We start from the raw sequence: 12,139 nt of genomic DNA, 5'->3' as shown, positions 1-12,139 counted from the left end.
ACCTTTTCTGCGGCTGTAATTTTTCTGCCTACATTCTCATTTCTCTCTCGATGCTGCTGTCATTCGCTGGTGCAGGACGCCCAGCGCTGTACGGCTGCCTGTGTGCAAAGCAGTAACATGACAAAAAACTACTGTCTCCAGTACAGCCACCAGACGCGAGCGGTACAGCTTCTGTTTCCTTATTTTACATTTTTTAATATTTTCAATCTTTTTAATATTTTCATTCAAAAATTACGACAATGAATGCGGCTCATTTACGCCACGGCTGGCATCAACGCTTTCGTGTGCAGACCTCTCCCTTTGATTATGCAGAGAAAAATGTACAAAGCGAGAGAACAAACTTTACTACGCCACACTCTCACCGAGCAGTCGGAGTACAGCAGCAAAACAAAAATGTATTCTACTGCTGTACGGGAAAATGTAATCGGTTTGGCTACCGTTCTGGCAAGAGCTGTAGTGATGCGTCGCTGTAGCGGGCTGTACGGCTTGTACAAATGTAAATATACCGAAAAAAATGTAGTTTATCGGTACCGTTGGCATCCCTGGTTAAAACAGTAAGCGATGCTTATTGAGTTACGGTTCTCATTCCAATGAAATGACAACTGTCAGACGGTTCTCTTCTGAATCTCTCACTCATTGGAATACCAATACACAATAAATGGTACTCAATCTGTCTATCAGTTCAATGCGTTCTCTCTCGCACGGCTTCTGTGAGAGATAGTTAACTGATACACTATCCGAGGAAAATGGAAATGAAATAACGGTCATTTTTGTGGTGATACGGTCACTTCATATTTACCGTTACAATTCAAAGACCATCGTGAGATTGCACAGCACTGGCTGCAACTACCGCGCGATCACACTACTTAGCGCTGCCTACAAGGTCACCATTTGCAAGGGAGTTCGTGGGACACTACCAAGCGGGATTCATGGGTTCCCGCGCCACCACGGACCAAATATTCGCGAATCGGCAGGTTATGCAGAAGTGCCGCAATACAACGTGCCCACACATCATTTGTTCATCGATTTTAAATCGGCGTATGACACAATCGATCGAGATCAGCTATTGCAGATAATGCACGAGTACGGTTTCCCGGATAAGCTAACACGATTAGTCAAAGCGACGATGGATCGGGTGATGGGCGTTGTTCGAGTATCAGGGACACTCTCGAGTCTCTTTGAATCCCGAATAGGGTTACGGCAAGGTGATGGTCTATCGTGCCTGCTGTTCAACGTTGCGTTGGAAGGTGTAATAAGGAGAGCGGGGATATACACGAGTGGCACGATCTTCAGGAAATCCGTCCAGCTTCTTGGCTTCGCCGACAACATTGACATAATGGCACGGAACTTTGAGGTATTGTTACCAGACTGAAGCTGAAACCAGCAGGATTGCTATCAACGTTTCGAAGACTTGCTATCAACGTTTCGAAGACAAAATACATGAGAGGAAGAGGTTCTAGAGACGACAATGTGAACCTCCCATCCCGAGTTCGGATTGACGGTGACGAAATCGAGATGGTCGACGAATTCGTGTGGCTTATTGGTAACCGCCGACAATGATACCAACAAAGAAATTCAGAGATGGATCTTGGCGGAACATCGTGCCTACTTAGGACTCCGGAGAACGCTTCGGTCGAACAAAATTCGGCTCCGCACGAAGTTGATTATCTATAAGACGCTGATTAGACAGGTTGTCCTCTACGCCCATGAGACCTGGACTATGCTCGTGGAGGACCAACTCGCTCTTGAAGTTTTCGAACGAAAGGTGTTGCGTTCCATCTATGGTGGAAGACGGAACGTGGCGCAGGCGAATGAACCATGAGTTGGATCAGCTGCTGTAAGAACCATCCATCGCGCATACCGCAAAAATAGGACGTTTGCGGTGGGCTGGACACGTCGTAAGAATGTCGGACGACGGCCCGGTGAAGATCGTTCTGTAGGGCGACCCTACAGGAACAAGAAGCCGGAGCGCACAGCGAGCACGGTGGATCGACCAGATAGAGGACCACCTGGGGACCCTTCGAAGACTGCGAGGCTGGCGACAAGCAGCAATGGACCGAGTGGAGTGGAGACTGCTTCTGCATACAGCAGGAGACAATAAGGCTCTAGCCTGAACGGTAAGGTAAGTAAGCTTGGACGATCGTACGCTGATCGTGAATATGATACTTAATTTCCGGTTTACAGTTTAGATGCTAGAAGAAAGTGAGTTCTTCCATATCACTAGAGTTCCCGGTCATTCCGCCATGGAAAGTGTTGTCAGGATATCAGCGTTATTTTTTGATTGGTCCAACTAGATGTGTGGACCAAATTGCTAGGACGGAGGGTTATTATTTAAGAACGTAACCGATTCATGATCGCGTGAAAACGCACTTTTGTGGGTTCGCGTTTGCAACTTCGTAAGTACTAAAACGATCACCTTATTACCAGGGTGTTATCAAATTTGCGCGATCGTGGGCGTAGGTGTGCGTGAATGATCACGAAGCGTTTAAGCGATCGTATGTTAACGTGTTTGTCGCGTGTATGTGACTTCGCGTGTATAAATTCGATTTTGTATCGTGGTCTTGGACAGTCAGGTGGACCGTCATTCTGGTATTTAGTTTTCGGTGTACGGCTCACATTCTGACAGGGAGTAAGTTACCCCATATCCCTAAAGGTCCCGCTTGTGTCGTCACGGAACGTGTTGTCCAGTGGATATTAGAGCTTTCTTTGTTTAATCGGTATAATTGAGGATATGGACCTAGACTGTTGGTATCGAGGATAGACTTCCGGAAGTGATCGATTCACGTTCGTGCGAGCGCGATAGTTTGTAGGTTCACGCTTGAGACCGCGCTTGAAAATTTATAAGTGCTTATCACTGGGATATTATCATGGTTGCGAGATCGCGGGTGTAGGTGGATGATCGCAAAGGGCTCAAGCATTTGTATGTTAACGCGTATGTCGTATTAGGTGATTTCGCGTGTATAAATTCGATTTTATAATGCGGACCGTGTCTCTGATACTTAATTTTAAGTGTACGGTTCAGGTGCTAGAAGAATGAGTTCTCCCATTTCAGAGTTCCCGGTCATATCGCCATGGAATGTGTTGTCTAATGAATTGAGCGTCATTTTTTTATTGATCCAACTAAAGGCATGTGTCTAGGTTGCTAGGATCGACTGTAGAGACTTCCGGACGACCGATTCGAGATCGTGTGAGCGGTTGGGCTGTGCTTGAAATCGCGTTTGTAAATTTATGAGTGCTAAGAGACGATCCATAAATGACGTAGCATTTTTTTTGAATGATTTTTAGCACCCCCCTCCCCCATCGTAGCATTTCGTCACAAACTTCTATATACCCCCCTGATAATTACGTAGCTTGACGGTAACTCTCACCCCCTCCTTATCCCCGTAAAAAACAAAAAAATCAAAAACAATGTTAGTTAGATGAAACGGGTAAGAATGTCGTGACATCAGGTCAACCCCTGGTCCCCTTTAAAAAAGCTACGTAGCATGACATAACCCCCTACCCCCCTGTCGTCACACATCATCACAAAATACAAAACTCCCCCCTCCCCAATATAATGCTACGTCATTTATGGATAGTCCCTAAACGTTCACTTAACTATCGGGGTGTTTCGTTGATTAACTATCAGTCACTAATGCAACCGGGTTGAAGAAACTGGTGGCTGTTACCGATGACGTCATTCGCCAGCTCAAAGCGCTGGGAAATGAGTACGACACGGGATCCATGGTCGATTCATTTCTTGCTGGAGAAAGTGGATCGATAAACCAGCTCACCGTGGACACAAAAAATAATCGACAGTGTAAACCCACAATTTACAGATTTTTTGGAGTAACTGAAGAAATGATGTGATGCAATGGAAACATGCCCAGCTTTCGGGAAAAAGCAAATCAGCGAAACCGTAAAGAAGGCAGTGTAGTCCGTTCAGTACGAGAAAAAGATTCAAGCATTTCATGCCGGAACACCAACTTCAACATGTGCGAAGTGTTGCAAGGATCATCCTAGATACCAGTGTGAAGAGTGGTGAGTTTGTGGTAGCTTCGAAACTGTGCTTCGACTGTTTACGTTCATCTCATACAGCGAAGCGATGTGCGTCGAAATCAGTCTGCCTAATGCAAGCAGAAACATCACACGATGCTGTGCCGAAAGTATAGCAAGCAACCGAAAAGCCTAGTGAGAACCAGACAAGTAAACAAGAAGCGGAAATCACGCCGATTTCATCGAATGCAGCGCAAACAATCGTCTACATTGAACCGTTTGTTTTCGCGCTGCTACCCACGGTGACGGCAGATCTAAGGGAGGAAGTTGCATGAGGTAAGAATTCTTATCGATTCTGGATCTCAAGCATCTCTTATCACCGAGGCCTGTACCAAGCGCCTTGGACTTAAGCGTATAAAGGCTACTGTGGAAGTCACAGGTATCAATGGGGAAGCCCCCGGTAAGGTCAAGCTGATGATTTCTTCACGTTTCGACGAGAAAGGAAAGCTCGCCACTCAAGTGTACGTTATGGGAAATCCCTGCCGTGCCAACAATTCAAAGCATCGCATTGGAGGGTCTAAAACTAGCTGATTCGCAATTGAACAAACCAAGCTCATTTGACGTCATACTGGAAACAGATGCCTTCCTGTCCATATTGCAATCGGGACAGGTCAAGGATCACAACAATATTCCTGTGGCACAGTCTTCCATTTACGGTTGGATGGTCGCAGGAAGAATTTTGAAGCAATGGTGCACTGCACACACACACCACAAGGTTATCAACCTTCGTCAAGATGTTGACATCGATCGCACTCTGCGACTATTCTGGGATGACCAGAACTTGCCAATTCAAAGCTTTGGGCAGAGTAAGAGAAAGGGATCATCAAACATTTCGATTCGACTATCACATGCTCAAAAAAGGGTCACTTTATCGTCAGATTACCACTGGACGATTCAAAGCTTAAGCTCGGAGAATCACTTCACCCAACTACCAAACGCCTAATAGTCGTGGAACGCTGATTTCAAAGGGATGCAAACTTCAAGGAGAGATACGTATCGTTCATGAACGAGTTTCAAAAATTGGGTCACGGAATTAATACCAGAAGCGGAAACGGATCCTGATTGTCCAGCCTTGTTACTTGCTACATCACGGAATTGTGAAAGAGGCTAGACTTACGACCCAACTCCGAGTTGTTCTTTATGGTTCTTGTGCCACGACTTCCGGAGTAGCGCTCAACGACATACTACTGGATGCACCCAACGTTAATGCTGATCTATTCGAAACACTATTGAGGTTCAGGTCATATCCAGTAGTATTTGCAGCGGATGTTGAAAAAATGTACCGCCAAGTTTTGGTGCATTCCGAGGACACAGATTATCAGCGTATTGTCTGGAGAGATTCATCGGATAAACCGATTCAACTTTTTCGTTTACTCACGGCGACCTACGGCTTGAAGAATTCTGGATTCCTTGCGATGTTAGCACTGGAGAAGGCAGTAGAAGCATACGAACAGCAGTATCCAACTGCGATGGATTCGATCAAGTATCTTCCCTATGTCGATGATCTGACATCCGGAGCGGAGTCGAAGGAGGAGACCATACAACTGATCCAGCAATCAAGCCACTAGGAACGCATTGGTGAAGATGTGTTCATTTTCAAGGAGAATCTACAGAAGGACACACGAAATACGAAGCATCAGATACTGTAAGACTCGGCAAGACTGTTCGATCCGTTCGGATGGTTTGCGTCAGTGATAGTTGGAGCGAAAATCCTGTACCAACAGTATTGGCAGTATGATTTGAATTGGCACGACCAATTACCGCAGTGCGTTGAAGAATTATTGGTCGATATGAAGCAAAATTTATCGCAACTCGAACAAACAAGAATTCTCAGATGGACCAACAAATAAGAATTCTCAGATGCACCAACTATCACATCCGTATTGAGCTCCATGGTTTCTCAGATGCATCTGAAGAAGCATACGCAGCTGTTGTAGACCTTCGATATGTCAGTGATATCAATGGTGTCGATTTTGGGAATCCTACCACGACGACAATGGGGTCCCGTTCCCTCGCTGCAAAACCCTGCAGATTGCGCATCTCACGGAATAACACCCTTGGGAACTGTCAACCATTCTCTGTGGTGGTCCCGACCCATCTGGTTGGCTGAGGATTCTGTGCGGTAATTGAAAACGAAAAATACCAGACGAAGCATTTGACTACAGTACGCTTGAGATTCGTTAGCGGTTTCAATCTCTTAACGTTCCGGTTCGTCGGACATACACAAACTATGGAATAGAGAAGCAGATACTTGATCAGCGATCGGTATTGTGCGCAGCTTGTCGACAGTTGGCGTATATCAAACGATTCATTATCAACTTGAAGGCAACGAAGTCAGGGCGACCCAAACGTTCAGGTTGTGTTTCGCCCTCTGAACTGCATGATGCGATGTTAGAGTTTGCACGAATGGCTCAGTTCGAGGTTTACCAGAAGGAAATCAACTACTTTCTGCAGCATAGCAAAACTTTCCCGAAGTCGAAAATCGCCGAAATATGTCCGTTTCTAGATGGTGATAGCACCCTAAAAGCTTTGGGAAAACTGCAACAGTTATCAAATTCGTTTTTGGGTGCACTGAAACGGATAATTGCACGCCGAGGATATTACGGGTTCTGGTCGGATAACGGCACGAACCTGGTTGGTATCGATCGACAGATACAGGAGCTCTTTTCAATGATAAAATCTCACAGCAAAGGAGCAGAACGACATTCATCAGGGATTCATTGAAAGTTCACTCCGCCGTCTAGCGCTCACCAGGGCGGTATCTAGAAAGCGACTGTAATGAGCACCGGGGGATTGCTTCGACCGGTTGCTGAAAACGCGAAACTAACCTTCAATGAATTGTCCACAGTATTGTGCCAGATTGAGGAATGTCTCAACTCCAGACCGTTATTCTTAATCTCATCGTCATTAGATAGCTGCGAGGCTCTCACACCAGGATGGTTGGTCAGCTTTTGAATATACTGCCCGTACCAGACGTCAACCATGTGCCAATGAATCGGCTCGACCGCTGGCAGAGATTTCAGCGATACGCTGCCGAATTCTGGAATCGATGGCAGACCAGGGGAAAGTGGAGAACGGGCGAGGAAAACATCAAACCGCTGGCTCGAATCGTAGCGGTACACCCCAAGGTGCATCGCTGGTCAATCTACAATGAACTATAGTACAAGTGGAAGCAGAAAAAAAGGAAGAAAAATTTTCGCTTGATGTGCGCACGTGAAGAAATGAAGACGTAGTTTTTGTAACGCGGCCGTTTATATTTGTTCTTACAGTTTCCTGCAAACTCTTCCGGTGCATCTTTTCTTGGGCTCCGGTTATCGGTGGTTCAAGTTCTTTGCAATCTCTCTCATATACAGTCCGCTTATTCGCATTCCGTGACACTCTGCGAGATGGTAGCATTAGGATGAACGTACACTGATACTACCACCAGCGAGTCTCTGGTCGTCCTGACTTTGCATGTTACTGTTTCTATTCCTTGTGGCGTGGAAAGGTTCAGAGATGTTGGATGTAGTTCGACTCTGGCAGCAACAAGAACTCCCATTGAATTCCGTTGGTGATACTTGCGGAAAATATGGAAGTCTGGGATGTCGAAATTGGCTGCAGTATCCGGAAGATATTTCGAAATGTATACTATTGAAAGGTTTCTGAGGTTTATTACACTTGACTTCTTGTTTAACGCTCCCTGCAATTCAATTGAAAAAACTGGAGAGGCTATATCCTTGATTGACTATTATAATCGAGGAGGCTCAATGTACTCATCGGTTCTCCGAGTTGCTGTCTCGTAGTCCTGCGCAACTTCAGTACCTCCGCCAGACGTTGGGCTTTTTGTTCTAATGGGATCGTTGTTCTAATTTTATTGAACGAGTTCATTACCTGCAGTCGCTTCGAGTGGCATTTCCCTCATGCACTTCTCATTGAAGGATTTAATATTCTTCTTTTAGATCAAGCTGGGTGATAAATTGCTATCTCCTGTAGCTTCCGCGATGACCAGGAACCGTAGCTGGATATACCTTCAAAAGACTAAGTATTGTTTCTGACTTGTTGTTGGCCATTTCGCTTATAAATCAAAAGCCAACAAAATAATGAAGTACAAATGTGTACTTCTACTGTACTGTTGTAGGTTTTCGGATCAGCGAGAACTTAATTTCTACAAAGCTAGCAAACTGATGTTAGTTGCCAACAACGTTGTGGAAGTAACGCCATGGGTTGGTAAGCATAAAACGGAGAAGAGCGCGAGTAGCTTCTTTCATTTGATGTTTTCGATTTTTATTACCTGGAGAGCTGCTGATCAAACAGTGCTACGAGAAGTTTGGATACAGGTATCGAGGTGTAGTTAAATTGTCCATAATTGTCCCACTCCTACAACGGATTATTTCAATCTCCTGTCTATTTAGTCATTTTCGGGTCGTATACCTCGGGCCTTTTGAAGTGTCTATAAATCGCCATACGTTGAAGCGGTGGATCGCATTGTTTACGTTCTTTGTCACTCGTGGTGGTGGCACACGGGTTAGGGACACAATCGTGTCTAGTGGCGATTTGGTTGCTGTCGTGGAACTGTGTAAGACTCCGCCGACCAAAGAAAAAGTAAGCAATGGAAATATTTAACAGCATATATTTCTAAAAAAAAGATTTAGAGAAACAAAAATGTGTGCACTTTTAACAGACACACAATCGCCGGACCTACAGATCAATTACCAAAGTTGTAGAAGCAGAGTGTAGTCGCAAAAGCCTCGATCAACATGCTGGTTTTTACAAATCACCATGTGACAGCGTTTAGCTGTGTTTTAAACTCTCTAAAGATACTAACCTGTGTACAGCACATGATCGCAAATCAATCCCATAAAAATAGGAAATTCAACAGAAAATGGGACAAATATGTGATCATGGGCAGTGTATAGCCAAAAGTATTTATTCGTCTTTCACCGAACACGTTGAGGCATATATTTGGGTAATCGTTCCTCCTTTTCCAAGGAGGAATTTTTTCTACCAATTTTTTGCCAAAATGGCGCGTTTTGCCATAAATAAAAGGAATTCCGAAAGCGGAAACTAATGGCATTTTCGTTTTTGACAATGCACTACACCGGTGTAGTCGGTGCTACACTCAATCAAATTCCTTTTTTTGCACTACACCACAGTAGCACCAAGGTAAGAACACTATATCTTTTAACAAAAATATGTAAAACAAAGCAAGCGGCTGCCAGATGGTTGCGCTAGATTTTAGTGATAATCGTCGCTTACCTCTAGAACTACGTCGTAAGGGTTGTCTAAAATTCCCTGAGGGATTCTATATTTTCCCAGTTAGTATACTGCCGCTAGAAACATGTGTATAGAGATTGCCATAGCACATGGGACAATTATGCTTCTAGCGGCAGTATATTACTATTTGAAATAATAGGCATATCACTAGCTAATCTAAAAGATCAGATACGAATAGTACTATAGCTAACAAAATTGATAAGAAACTCTTGTTTATAAGGCAATGTTGTAGGTGTCGTCAACCATTTCTATAAACAAATGCGTTCTCTAGTAATCTAGGCAACCCCACGATATTGGAAGCATGAAAAACTATATAGATACTGTGGGCGCATTACATGTGGCATATACAACGGGACACACAGGCTTTGCTTTTATTTATTTACATGTCTTTAGAATTAAAGTTACAGGCTTTGCTTGACCTTTGAAGATCGGTAAGGTCACTAAGAAAAAGTTTATGGAACCCGAAACTTCGTAACAATATCAACAGAGATCTACAATGTCGATCTGATCTGGCAACTGGTCTTATCGTCGGCGTTGTTATACTAATCCAAGCTGCACAATTTGCAATTATTATTCATTTTTTGACGATTCTAGTTTCTTAAACATTGGAATTGGACTAATCAGCAGTTGTTGGACGAAAGCCGGATGTTGAACCTTTGTCGATATTTCAAAAGGTTCAGGATACAAATTCGCACTAGATGCTAAAAAAGCACCTACGGTGTTAGTTAAACTAATATCTAACACGAAGACCGTACTTTTCTATTAAAAATTACAGCTTAATATTTAAATATAATTCTAGAAACTTGCAAAATTTTTGTGAACATTATTTTGTGTATTCAAATAATACATTTAAATTCTAATTTGGCAATCCACATTTGTTCACCAAGTACCATTACACAAAACGTCATTATCTACAAATCGTGTTTTCGTAGCATTTTTTTTTTATTTTTATTGTATTGCATACCTTTCCGGCAGGTTGAAAATCGGGTAGTCAAATACGATCTGGCGTCGTAACAAAGAAACAAAATTGATACCTAGTCGATTATTCCTGCAAACTTTGTACATTTGGGTATTGAAATCGCAGTTTACTTACGGTATAGCCTAATTAAGCTTGCCTTGCAGTGTAATCGGAACTAATTATTAATGTCCCGTCGTTTCCACAAAACAAATCCGTATTCCTGTCCGTTTATTTTTTCTTATACGAATTTTTATTAACCAGCCATCAGGGCAATCAAAATTTGTCGCCTACTCGACTTTGACAGGGACGCGGTGTTTTTCATTCGCAAATTGTACCCCGTTCCAGGCACGGGCTTTTCCAACATTAGCAGAATTTTATTCGCGTGAGGCCACTGAACACATTGCACATATTTATAGCGATTTTACCAGCGGATTTGCACCTTTTTCCGTCGAATATTTTTGTTGACGACACTCAACCCGAAGTGAATTTTCCAATTTGCACTGCCATTTTGACGGCGAGGCGATGCGGTCGCGAGTACGTTAGGTCAGCAATTAAATAGGTCAACCGCAGCAGAGTGACGTTTGGTAGCGCATTGTAAATGTGTGGGTGGGTGGTCGTAAGTGGTTTTTTCCCGCCTGAAGATGTTAAACTGGACGAATGTTTCTTCTGTTACAGTCATTTAACACTCGCTAGCTGTTGTATTTGCTTTTTTTATTTCTACTGTTTTGTGAGCATAATAAAGCCATTGCATGCCTTTTGTAACCAACAGTGGGTCAGCAGGGTTGCCAAAATTAAATCAGTATGTTTGTACCAAAGAGAATATGTAAAGAGACGCAGAGTGAAAATCAGTCAAAACGGCAACACTCCCTTTACCATGATTTCAACACTAGAATTTTGGCAACCGCTTCTAATGGCAGCACTTTAAATGACTCCTATTATATTTTGAAAACAAACCTTTTGTCGATCGTTGTATTTGTTTATCAAACGATGTGCATTTCGAAACAAAGAGATGAAATAATTCTAAAGCTTGTTTTTACTCATACATATACTCTAGAATGCACCTTACAATCACGATTGCACTAAATTCTGACGGAAATTCAAATTTCTTTTTTGATAGATGTACAATACTTATCTCCTCCAACTCAGGCATGAGTAATGTTTATTTACATTGCACGATTGGTCTGCTCAATAAGGTATTTTTGGCTTCACACTATTCGTCTCTTTCCCTATTCTCTTTGGTTTGTACTAAAAAATCTTTTCATCTGTATTTACTCCACAGACTAACAGACATAACACTCAAAAACAAAGCTTCGCCCGCTTTAACGGTCATTTTAAATATATTTGTAGTTGGGACTGTAACCACATTTGAAATTATAGCGCCACTGACATATGAACAAGCATATGGGGGATAGACCACTAGTGAAAAATTGTTCCCAAACCTGAGGGGTAACCCACCAGTAAATGAGTGTTTGGGACTGTAAATAAAAGGTGGAGCTAGTGTTCTGGGAAAATTTTCGGATCGATGTTTTTTGAGGGAATTCCCTCATAGTGTTATGTCTGTTAGTCTGTGTTTACTCCTCGAAAAATCTGTGTTTATATCTGTATCGAATCAGTTGAGTCGTTTAACCTTTTATTGGATTATCTATCGAAGATATTAATTCCTGTGGTTTAAATCAGTCAAGAAAGGACCTGTTTATGGAATGGAAAAATAATTTTCTTTTTCATTTAATGACTTCTGTTGATATATAATATTATATACATTGAGTTGACCAATATAGATGTCGAATTTGCGGACAAAAAATTGAGAAATAACAAAGCACAGAGCATTACAATTAACGTTTCTGGAAGTAGACTTCAACCAGCCGTTTGCTGGGTGCTAACCTGTGTGTATTA

General features: G+C 42.9%; 1 protein-coding gene across 6 annotated transcripts in view; it reads right to left on the bottom strand.

Annotated features, from left to right (window-relative positions):
• The window catches only part of LOC131696108 (mucin-17-like), a 31,637-nt gene extending 20,848 nt beyond the window's left edge, over positions 1-10,789 (bottom strand). For 4 of the 6 annotated variants that reach the window (XM_058984639.1, XM_058984642.1, XM_058984643.1 and 1 more), the window contains exon 1: positions 10,382-10,762. The gene's annotated coding sequence lies outside the window, so the exon portion shown is untranslated. Of the gene's footprint in view, positions 1-10,381 lie in introns of all 6 variants that reach the window. The other 2 variants (XM_058984640.1, XM_058984641.1) reach the window with 2 other exon arrangements.
• Between the last annotated feature and the right edge of the window lie 1,350 nt (positions 10,790-12,139).

Source organism: Topomyia yanbarensis, unplaced genomic scaffold, assembly GCF_030247195.1.
Source record: "Topomyia yanbarensis strain Yona2022 unplaced genomic scaffold, ASM3024719v1 HiC_scaffold_73, whole genome shotgun sequence".
Lineage (NCBI taxonomy): Eukaryota > Metazoa > Arthropoda > Insecta > Diptera > Culicidae > Topomyia > Topomyia yanbarensis.
Note: the sequence above shows the minus strand (reverse complement) of the source record. Positions and strands in the feature narration are given on the sequence as shown.